Here is a 12,113-nt window from a genome sequence, read left to right on the forward strand (position 1 = left end):
ATATACTTAACATCTACTCGAATCATCTGTGAAGTAAGAACATAACGATATTCACTGCATGCCTCAGCACTCATTGGACTGCACACATCAAAATGTGTTACTTCCAACAAGTTGCTCTCTTGTTCCATCTTACTGAAAACGAGGCTTTTCAGTCATCTTTCCCATGTGGTATGATTTGCATATCTCAAGTGATTCAAAATCAAGTGAGTCCAAACGATCCATCTGCATGGAGTTTCTTCATGAGTATACACAAATAGACATGGTTCGCATGTCTCAAACTTTTCAAAACGAGTGAATCCAAAGATCCATCAACATGGAGCTTCTTCATGCGTTTTACACCAATATGACTTACATGGCAGTGCCACAAGTAAGTGGTACTATCATTACTACCTTATATCTTTTGGCATGAAAATGTGTATCACTACGATCGAGATTTCAATAAACCATTCATTTTAGGTGCAAGACCATTGAAGGTATTATTCAAATAAACAGAGTAACCATTATACTCCTTAAATGAATAACCGTACTGCGATAGACATAATCCAATCATGTCTATGCTCAACGCAAACACCAAATTTCGATGGTAGAGGGAGCGTGCGATGCTTGATCACATCAACCTTGGAAACACTTCCAACACACATCGTTATCTCACCTTTAGCTAGTCTCCGTTTATTCCGTAGCTCTTTTATTTCGAGTTACTAACACTTAGCAACCGAACCGGTATCTTAATACCCTGGTGCTACTAGGAGTACTAGTAAAGTACACATTAACATAATGTATATCCAATATACTTCTATCGACCTTGCCAGCCTTCTCATCTACCAAGTATCTAGGGTAATTCTGCTCCAGTGGCTGTTCCCCTTATTACAGAAGCACTTAGTCTCGGGTTTGGGTTCAACCTTGGGTTTCTTCACTAGAGCAGCAGCTGATTTCCCGTTTCATGAAGTATCCCTTCTTGCCCTTGCCCTTCTTGAAACTAGTGGTTTCACCAACCATCAACAATTGATGCTCCTTCTTGATTTCTACTTTTGCGGTGTCAAACATCGTGAATACCTCAAGGATCATCATATCTATCCCTGATATGTTATAGTTCATCATGAAGCTCTAGCATCTTGGTGGCAATGACTTTGGAGAAACATCACTATCTCGTCTGGAAGATCAACTCCCACTCGATTCAAGTGATTGTTGCACTCAGACAATCTGAGCACAAGCTCAACGATTGAGCTTTTCTCCCTTAGTTTACAGGCTAAGAAAATCGTCGGAGGCCTTATACCTCTTGACGTGGGCACGAGCCTGAAATCCCAATTTCAGCCCCCGAAACATCTCATATGTTCCGCGGCGTTTTGAAAACGTCTTTGGTGCCTCAATTCTAAACTGTTTAACTGAACTATCACGTAGTTATCAAAACGTGTATGTCCGATGTTCGCAACATCCACAGACGACGTTTGGGGTTCTACACACTGAGCGGTGCATTAAGGACATAAGCTTTCTACTGATCGCATAATCGCTACTGTCAACTTTCAACTATATTTTCTCTAGGAACATATCTAAAATAGTAGAACTATAGCGCGAGCTATGACATAATTTGCAAAGGTCTTTTGACTATGTTCAGGATAATTAAGTTCATCTAATGAACTCCCACTCAGATAGACATCCCTCTAGTTATCTAAGTGATTACGTGATCCGAGTCAACTAGGCCGTGTCCGATGATCACGTGAGATGGACTAGTCATCATCGGTGAACATCTTCATGTTGATCGTATCCTCCATACGACTCATGCTCGACCTTTCGGTCTCTGGTGTTCCGAGGCCATGTCTGTACATGCTAGGCTTGTCAAGTTAACCTAAGTGTTTCGCGTGTGTAAATCTGGCTTACACCCATTGTATGTGAACGTTACAATCTATCACACCCGATCATCACGTGGTGCTTCGAAATGACAAACTTTCGCAACGGTGCACAGTTAGGGGGAACACTTTCTTGAAATTTTAATGAGGGATCATCTTATTTACTACCGTAGTTCTAAGCAAATAAGATGTATAAACATGATAAACATCACATGCAATCAAATAGTGACATGATATGGCCAATATCATTTTGCTCCTTTTGATCTCCATCTTCGGGGTCCATGATCATCATCGTCACCGGCATGACACCATGATCTCCATCATGATCTCCATCATCGTGTCTCCATGAAGTTGTCTCGCCAACTTATTACTTCTACTACTATGGCTACCGGTTAGAAATATAGTAAAGTAATTACATGGCATTTGTTCAATGACACGCAGGTCATACAATAAATTAAGACAACTCCTATGGCTCCTGCCGGGTGTCATACTCATCGACATGCAAGTCGTGATTCCTATTACAAGAACATGATCAATCTCATACATCACATATCATTCATCACATTCTTCTTGGCCATATCACATCACATAGCATACCCTGCAAAAACAAGTCAGACGTCCTCTAATTGTTGTTTGCATGTTTTACGTGGCTGCTATGGGTTTCCAGCAAGAACGTTTCTTACCTACGCAAAACCACAACGTGATATGCCAATTGCTATTTACCCTTCATAAGGACCCTTTTCATCGAATCCGTTCCGACTAAAGTGGGAGAGACTGGCACCCGCTAGCCACCTTATGCACCAAGTGCATGTCAGTCGGTGGAACCTGTCTCACGTAAGCGTACGTGTAAGGTCGGTCCGGGCCGCTTCATCCCACAATACCGTCGAAACAATATTGGACTAGTAACGGTAAGCATATTGAACAAAATCAACACCCACAACTACTTTGTGTTCTACTCGTGCAAAGAATCTACGCAATAGACCTAGCTCATGATGCCACTGTTGGGGAACGGAACAGAAATTCAAAATTTTCCTACGTGTCACCAAGATCTATCTATGGAGAAACCAGCAACGAGGGGAAGGAGAGTGCATCTACATACCCTTGTAGATTGCTAAGCGGAAGCGTTCAAGAGAACGGGGTTGAAGGTGTTGTAATCGTCGTGATCCAAATCACTTGAGATCCTTGTGCCGAACGGACGGCACCTCCGCGTTCAACACACGTACAGCCCGGTGACGTCTCCCATGCCTTGATCCAACAAGGAGAGAGGGAGAGGTTGGGGAAGACTCCATCCAGCAGCATCACAACGGCGTGGTGGTGGTGGAGGAGCGTGGTGATCTAGCAGGGCTTCGCCAAGCACCGCGAGATATGAGGAGAAAGAGAGGTAGGGCTGCGCCAACATGAGAAGAACTTCGTGTCTTGGACTGCTCCTTTGCCTCCACTGTATATAGGGGGAGAGGGGGGGCTGCGCCCCCACCTAGGGTTCCACCCCTAGGGGAGGCGGCCAGCCAAAAACGCATCTAGGGTGCGGCCAAGGGGGGGGGAGAGGGGAAACTTGCCCCCCAAGTTAGGTGGGTGCGCCCCCTCCCCAAACCCTAGGCGCCTTGGGCCCTTGTGGGGGGGGGGGCGCACCAGCCCACCTGGGGCTATTACCCTCCCACACTTGGCCCATGCAGCTCTCCAGGGATGGTGGCCCCAATTGGTGGACCCCCGGGACCCTCCCGGTGGTCCCGGTACGTTACCGATAAAACCCAAAACTTTTCCGGTGACCAAAACAGGACTTCCCATATATAAATCTTTACCTCCAGACCATTCTGGAACTCCTCGTGATGTCCGGGATCTCAACCGGGACTCCGAACAACATTCGGTAACCACATACAAACTTCCTTTATAACCCTAGCATCATCGAACCTTAAGTGTGTAGACCCTACGGGTTCGGGAACCATGCAGACATGACTGAGACAACTCTCCGGCCAATAACCAACAGTGGGATCTGGATACCCATGTTGGATCCCACATGTTCCACGATGATCTCATCGGATGAACCACGATGTCGAGGATTCAATCAATCCCGTATACAATTCCCTTTGTCTAACGGTATTGTACTTGCCCGAGATTCGATCGTCGGTATGCCGATACCTTGTTCAATCTCGTTACCGGCAAGTCTCTTTACTCGTTCCGTAACACATCATCCTGTGATCAACCCCTTGGTCACATTGTTCACATTATGATGATGTCCTACCGAGTGGGCCGAGAGATACCTCTCCGTTTACACGGAGTGACAAATCCTAGTCTCGATTCGTGCCAACCCAACAGACACTTTCGGAGACACCCGTAGTGCACCTTTATAGCCAGCTAGTTACGTTGTGACGTTTGGTGCACCCAAAGCATTCCTACGGTATCCGGGAGTTGCACAATCTCATGGTCTAAGGAAATGATACTTGACATTTAGAAAAGCTTTAGCATACGAACTACACGATCTTTGTGCTAGGCTTAGGATTGGTTCTTGTCCATCACATCATTCTCCTAATGATGTGATCCCGTTATCAACAACATCCAATGTCCATGGTCAGGAAACCGTAACCATCTATTGATCAATGAGCTAGTCAATCAGAGGCTTACTAGGGACATGGTGTTGTCTATGCATCCACAACTGTATCTGAGTTTCCTATCAATACAATTATAGCATGGATAATAAATGATTATCATGAACAAGGAAATATAATAATAATAACTAATTTATTATTGCTTCTAGGGCATATTTCCAACAATAGGACGGCAAGGCCCAGCTGAGGGCCGCAGTTGCCAAAATAGAGAAATCCAAGAAGGCCTCATCTCGTAATACTTGTCTCGATCAGAGAGAATGTAAGTACGTATATACCAGTTAATATTCTGCATGTTTGACAAATCTAACAATAGATTCTGTAGACAATCCCGGAGACAATCCGGAGATCGTACGAGAGGATGAGCCACAAGCTCGACGACAGCTAGAGGTTGGCGAGCGTGTCCTTACACGTGTTAGGCAAGAGAAGAATGATCTCCAAGATGCCAATACCCGGCTAGGCGTCGAATTAAAAGATGTTCGGGTCCAGCTTGCGGACTCCGTGAAGGAGAATAAGAGGCTTCAACATGGCATTTATAGTAAGTGCTTAAGCGAACCTTTGTACAGTTCAGCGTAGAAACGAGTTAACAGAGTTATGTCTGTAGGTATGCTGATAGTCCGTCCTGAAGAGGAGATGCCCGGATCCGTAGGCGATCTTTTGTAAGAACTTTCACAACAGCACGAACAAGTTCGGCAGGTGATGCGGGTATTACCCAGGCCTTGTGGCCGTCCGCCTCCCAGCCAAGAAGCATGGGAGAACATGTACAACTGTTCAAGGGAGCGCAGCGGCGCTTCCGACTATGGAAGATATCGGCTTACCGACAAGGTGCAAGGGAAGCCTGGGCCATGGTAAATACGCGGTACACAAAGGTGGATCCGAATGAAATGGCCCTGGTCGGTCCTGTAGGGTGAGATGGGAAGGAAATTCCCGTTAGTTTGGTATATAACCAAGTCGGTTTAGCCGCAAAGTGTTCCCAACAGGATTGTAGGCTAGACAGCTTTGGATGGTATAGAAGAAGAATTTAGCCAGTCCAAGTGACTATGTACTTCAGTGGACGTATGTAGTCCCTAGCCGGATTGTAAATCATTTGTCTTGGCAGACCTTTTCGCTTCAGCCTCCGGAGCCGACAATGTGAAGTGTATCCGAATACCCGCTCAGTTATGTAAACCGGGGCACGCGTGGAAACCAGGCATAGGGGTCATAAGTGCTTGAACAGACAAGTACCCAGTGATACGTCTCCAATGTATCTATAATTTTTTATTGTTCCATGCTATTATATTACCTGTTTTGGATGTGTATGGGCTGTACTTTACACTTTTATATCATTTTCGGGACTAACCTACTAACCGGAGGCCCAGCCCGTATTGCTGTTTTTTTCCTATTTCAGTATATCGAAGAAAAGGAATATCAAACGGAGTGCAAATGGAATGAATCCTTCGGGAGCGTGATTTTTGGAACGAACGTGATCCGGAGGATTTGGAGTGCAAGTCAAGAAGCTCCCGAGGCGGCCACGAGGGTGGAGGGCGCGCCCCTCCCCCCTAGGGTGCGCCCCCTATATGGCGCGCCCCCCTATCTCATGGGCCCCTCGGGCATCCACCGACGTACTTCTTCCTCCTATATATACCCATATACCCCGAAACCATCAGGAGAGCCACCGAAGAAATATTTCCGCCATCGTCACTACTAGGGAAAGGGCTATAGATGATATGGCCACTAATGGCGCACCAGACATGTGGTGCGCCACTACTATATAGCAGTGGCGCACCATGTGTCGGTGCACCACTAGTAACAATTTTTTTCCCAAAAATACTAATGGTGCACTAGGGCACAGTGCGCCATTACTAGTTTTAACTACTAATGGCGCACCAGCCACACAGTGCGCAACTACTATAATTTTTTTTGCAAAACTACTAATGGCGCACCACTAGCTGGTGCGCCATTAGTAACCAGGGTTACTAATGGCGCATTTGTAGGTGGTGCGCCATTAGTAACCTGGGACCTGCTAGATATTTTGGACAGCCAGACCTACACACTCACATTCCACACTTCATGCTCTCCACCTCCTCCTCCAAGCTTGTCTCGGCTGCCTCCTCCTCCTCACCTCATTTGCACCATAGATTCATCCAAATTAAGTGGTTAAATTACCTTTTTTGATAGGTAAGTAAGGGGAAAGCTATCTTTATGTTGTACATCTACTTATTTTCTCCCTCCAACAATGTGCACATGCACTTTTTATGGCCTAGCTAGATCTATGTATGTTTGTGGTGTTGCATATGTGTTTATGTTTGCAGGTACCGGTATTTGAAATGCGATAGTTGCCAATATTTTGCCAGAATGTTGATTCATTTCCGTTGCGACGAGAATTTTGGCACTATGCATTCTTTTTGGTCCTATTTTTAGGCAAAGGCATACAAATTTTTTTCTCGGTTCTAAAATATCGTTTTGCTCTACCCCGCAGGCGACCATGGTGTGCACGATGACCGAAGACATCGTGGATAGGGTTTTGAGCTCCGCGAAGGCCGAGATGCTTCAAAAGAACGAGATGGAGATAAGATGTCCGTGTTGAAGATGCAAGCTGAGGAGCCTTATGGACCTGGATACCGTACAGGTGCGGAACCACCTACTCTTGCGTGGTTTCATGGATGGCTATCAGTGGCAAGGTGATGAAGATGATTATGAAGTCGCCCATGTGGGTTGGGCAAGAATTGAGGAAGGGCAGCAAGACAACCGCGACGAGGGCGGGCGAGAAGACGAAGAATCTCCAGGACATGATCACGAAGTAGATGCATTACACAGTCATCATGTAGAAGATGCTGGACATGATGATGATGAAGATGCTGGAGCAGACGACGATGGACCATCGATGGGCTGGGTGCAGGACCCTCATATTCAAGAGCTGCTTCTTAATCAGACGGATAACGCAAGAGCTGCCGCCCGGGAGAAAGCCAAGCTGGATCAACTGGAGATAGACGTGGTTACTCCTTTGTATGAAGGATGCAGGCCCAAGGATACCCGCCTGAAAGTAACGCTCATGGCTCTGGAGATGAAGGTAAAACACAAAATGACCGACGCATGCTTTGACGAGAACATGTTATTCTGGCACGAACGTCTTCCCAAGGGGAACAAGTGCCCGACCACTTTCGAGGAGGCGAAGAAAATCGTGTGTCCTCTAGATTTACCGCACGTGAAATACCATGCGTGCATGAACAATTGCATCATTTATCGGGACGAGCACGCGGAGTCTACCATATGTCCGGTATGCGGCATCACTTGATACAAGAAGATGAAGAAAGCTCCTCGAAAAGTGGTGTGGTACTTTCTGATCACTCCTCGTCTGTAGTGGTATTTTGTGGGCCCTAAGGTAGCAAAGCTCCTGCATTGGCACACGGATAGGGAGGAGAAGAAGCGAGAAGATGACGCAAATGATACGGAGATAAATAAACAAGACAAGATGCTGAGTCACCCTAAGGATGGGAGCCAGTGGCAAGCGTTGAACTTCGAACACCTAGAATTTGGGAAGGATCCAAGGAACATCATGCTGGGCGCGAGCACCGATGGAGTCAATCCGTTTGGCAGCCAGAGAAGCACACATAGCACCTGACCCGTGTTTGTGTGGATGTACAACCTTCCCCCCTGGTTGTGCATGAAGATGAAGTACATTCACATGAGTATGCTAATTGAAGGGCCAAAACAACCAGGGGACAACACCTATCTATATCTGGGGCTGCTGAAAGAGGAGCTAGACATGTTGTGGAAAATGCCAGCTAATACCTGGGATGCCGCAGAGAAAGAATATTTACCTATGAGAGCCGCACTGCTCACGATGGTGCACGACTATCTCGGTTATGGATATGTCGCGGGGCAGGTGGTCCATGGATTTTCTGGATGCGTCAGGTGCATGGATGACACAACGTATCGCCAGCTAGATAGAGACCCCGGGTCTTCGAAAACCGTGTTCATGGGACATCAAAGGTGGCTTCGCGACGATGACTCATGGAGGAAACACAAGGATCTGTTCGATGGTGAAACAAAACCCCGAAGACGCCCACTTATGAGGAGCGGCGAGGAAATAGATGAGCTGTTGAAAAATTGGAAATATTTCCCACTGCCGGGAAAGAAGCAAAAGGCGCCAGAGCCGGGAAAGAAGCGAAAGGCGCCAGAGCCGTTGCTGAAGGTATGGAAAACAAGGTCTGTTTTCTGGGACTTGCCGTACTGGAAGATCCACCGTGTGCCTCACAGCCTTGATGTCATGCATATCATGAAGAACGTGTGCGAGAGTCTGCTTGGTACCCTGCCCAACATGCCAGAGAGGACAAAAGATTGGCCGAAAGCAAGGGAAGACTTGAAACCAATGGACATCAGGGAGGAGCTTCACGCTAATGATGATGATGATGAGGCGAAGCAGGACACGGAAAGTCGTCGCAAAGGCAAAAAGGCCAAGAAGACCAGAAATGACTTCACTCCCTTGTGCTTCACTCTAAGTCAGGAGGAGATCGATCAGTTTTTCACCTGCCTCGTAAGAGTAAAACTTCCTTACGGTTACGCGGGGAAGATAAGCAGATACCTAGACTCAGCGAAGCAGAAGTTCAGCGGGATGAAGTCTGACGACTGTCATGTGCTGATGATGCAGATACTTCCAGTTGCAATCCGTGGGATCATGGACGCGCACGTTCGTGAAACGCTATTTGGCCTATGCAACTTTTTCGACGTCATCTCTCGGAAGTCGGTTGGCGTGAGGAAACTCAGAAGGCTACAGGAAGAGATCGTGGTGATACTATGCGAGCTTGAGATGTACTTCCCGCCCGCATTCTTCGACATTATGGTGCATCTGCTGGTCCATACCATGGAGGATATCATCCAACTCGGGCCGACGTTCCTGCACAACATGATGTCGTTCGAAAGGATGAATGGTGTCATCAAAGGATACGTTCACAACATGTCACGTCGAGAGGGAAGCATAGCCAGGGGCTTTTTGACCGAAGAGTGTATCTCCTACTGCACGAATTATCTAGGCATCGAGAACCCCGTTGGTCTGCCCGTCAACAGGCACCTCGGCAGGCTCGCTGGATGAGGTCACCATGAGGGTTGATACATCTCCAACGTATCTACTTTTCCAAACACTTTTTCCCTTGTTTTGGACTCTAACTTGCATGATTTGAATGAAACTAACCCAGACTGACGTTGTTTTCAGCAGAACTGCCATGATGTCGTTTTATGTGTAGAAAAGAAAAGTTCTCGGAATGTCCTGAAAATCCACAGAGGCACTTTTTGGAATTAATAATAATTTCTGGGCAAAAGAAATACACCAGGGGCCCACACCCTGTCCACGAGACATCCCCCCCTATAGGGCGCGCCCTCCTATCTCGTGGGCCCCCTGGACCTCCACCGACCTCAACTCCAACTCCATATCTTTCGTCTCGGGGAGAAAAAAATCAGAGAGAAAGTTTCATCGTGTTTTACGACACGGAGCCGTCGCCAAGCCCTAATCTCGCTCGTGAGGGCTGATCTGGAGTCCGTTCGGGGCTCCGGAGAGGGGGATTCGTCGCCGTCGTCATCATCAACCATCCTCCATCACCAATTTCATGATGCTCACCACCGTGCGTGAGTAATTCCATTGTAGGTTTGCTGGACGGTGATGGGTTGGAGGAGATTTACCATGTAATCAAGTTAGTTTTGTTAGGGTTTCATCCCTAGTATCCACTATGTTCTGAGATTGATGTTGCTATGACTTTGCTATGCTTAATGCTTGTCTCTAGGGCCCGAGTGCCATGATTTCAGATCTGAACCTATTATGTTTTCATGAATATATGTGTGTTCTTGATCCTATCTTGCAAGTCTATGGTCACCTATTATGTGTTATGATCCGACAACCCCGAAGTGACAATAATCGGGATACTTCTCGGTGATGACCGTAGTTTGAGGAGACATGTATTCACTATGTGTTAATGCTTTGTTCCGGTTCTCTATTAAAAGGAGGCCTTAATATCCCTTAGTTTCCACTAGGACCCCGCTGCCACGGGAGGGTAGGACAAAAGATGCCATGCAAGTTCTTTTCCATAAGCACGTATGACTATTTACGGAATACATGCCTACATTACATTGATGAACTGGAGCTAGTTCTTGTCACCCTATGTTATAGCTATTACATGAGGAATCGCATCCGGCATAATTATCCATCACTGATCCATTGCCTATGAGCTTTTCATATATTGTTCTTTTCAAAAACCCAAAAACTATTATATTTACTTTTGCCGCCATTACCATTACTATCATACTACTTTGCTACTAAATACTTTGCTGCAGATACTAAGTTATCCAGGTTTGGTTGAATTGACAAGTCAGCTGCTAATACTCAAGAATATTCTTTGGCTCCCCTTGTCTCGAATCAATAAATTTGGGTTGAATACTTTACCCTCGAAAGCTGTTGCGATCCCCTACACTTGTGGGTTATCAAGGGTCGCCGTGAAATGCATGTCGACTTCGCGGGTCGACTCGCACTTTGAAAGAGCAAACCTAGTCGCGCTACAACACATAGACGTGGTCGATCCTTGGGTGGTTGAGCACAAAACCATTATTGAGAAGACGTACATTGACTGAGGCCAATAGAGGACGGACGGAGATATAATCAAAGAGCAACACTCATGTTTCACACCTTGGTTGAAGCAGAAGATTCTATCGTACCCTTTACATGAGGATTCTTCCGCGAAAGAACAACTCATATTCGCCTTGTCACAGGGCGCCGAGCAGAACCTGATGACGTATGAGGCGTACGATATCAACGGCTACACATTCTACACCGAGGGAAAGGACATGAAGAGCGATGGTTATCAGAACTCCGGGGTAACAATGGAATCCTACACCGGTAACGACAAGGATAGATACTACGGAAGGATCGAGGAGATCTGGGAGCTGAGCTACGCTGGAGAGAAGGTCCCGATGTTCCGTGTCAGATGGGCCAAGAGCGTCATAAAAGAAGACCGGTATTTCACCACCATGGTTATACCTGAAGCCAAATCCAAGACCGCGGGCGCGAACGTCACTGCGAAAAATGAGGCATGGGTACTGGCTTCCCAAGTGGACCAATGCTTCTTCATTACCGACCCGTCAAAGACCAGTCGTGTTGTCGTGAGGAGAGGCAAAAGAAAGATCATCAGAATGGATGGAGTCACCAATGAGCAAGACTTCGACAAGTACGGCGACCTGAAGATGGAACATGACGACGATGATGAAGTACCAGCATACACGACAAGAAGAAGCAGGCCACCCTACCTAAAGGACGTCCGTTCAAGAGAAGAACTCCATTTACGAAAAAATAAGGGCAAGAAGATTGTGAACAGATAGCTAGCTAAGATCAATTGTATTTAATTGTAGCCTTCATTTCTCGATTGTATTTCATGGGCACTTTTTGAACTCATGAATATTTTTAAATTTCATGGGCACTTTTTGAATTCATGAATATTTTTTCAAAATTGATGATATTTTTTCATATTCAATATGAAAAAATATTGAATATTCATGAGGACACTCGATCTCGACCCCCCTCCATCTCGATCTTGATACCCCTCCATCTCGATCGCTATCCGGCCGGCTCCCTCCATCTCGATCTCGATCCCCCCGCACCCTCCCCCGCTCCACCACCGCCGCCGACCCCCCGCACCCTTCGCGGCCC

Source organism: Triticum aestivum, chromosome 3B, assembly GCF_018294505.1.
Source record: "Triticum aestivum cultivar Chinese Spring chromosome 3B, IWGSC CS RefSeq v2.1, whole genome shotgun sequence".
Lineage (NCBI taxonomy): Eukaryota > Viridiplantae > Streptophyta > Magnoliopsida > Poales > Poaceae > Triticum > Triticum aestivum.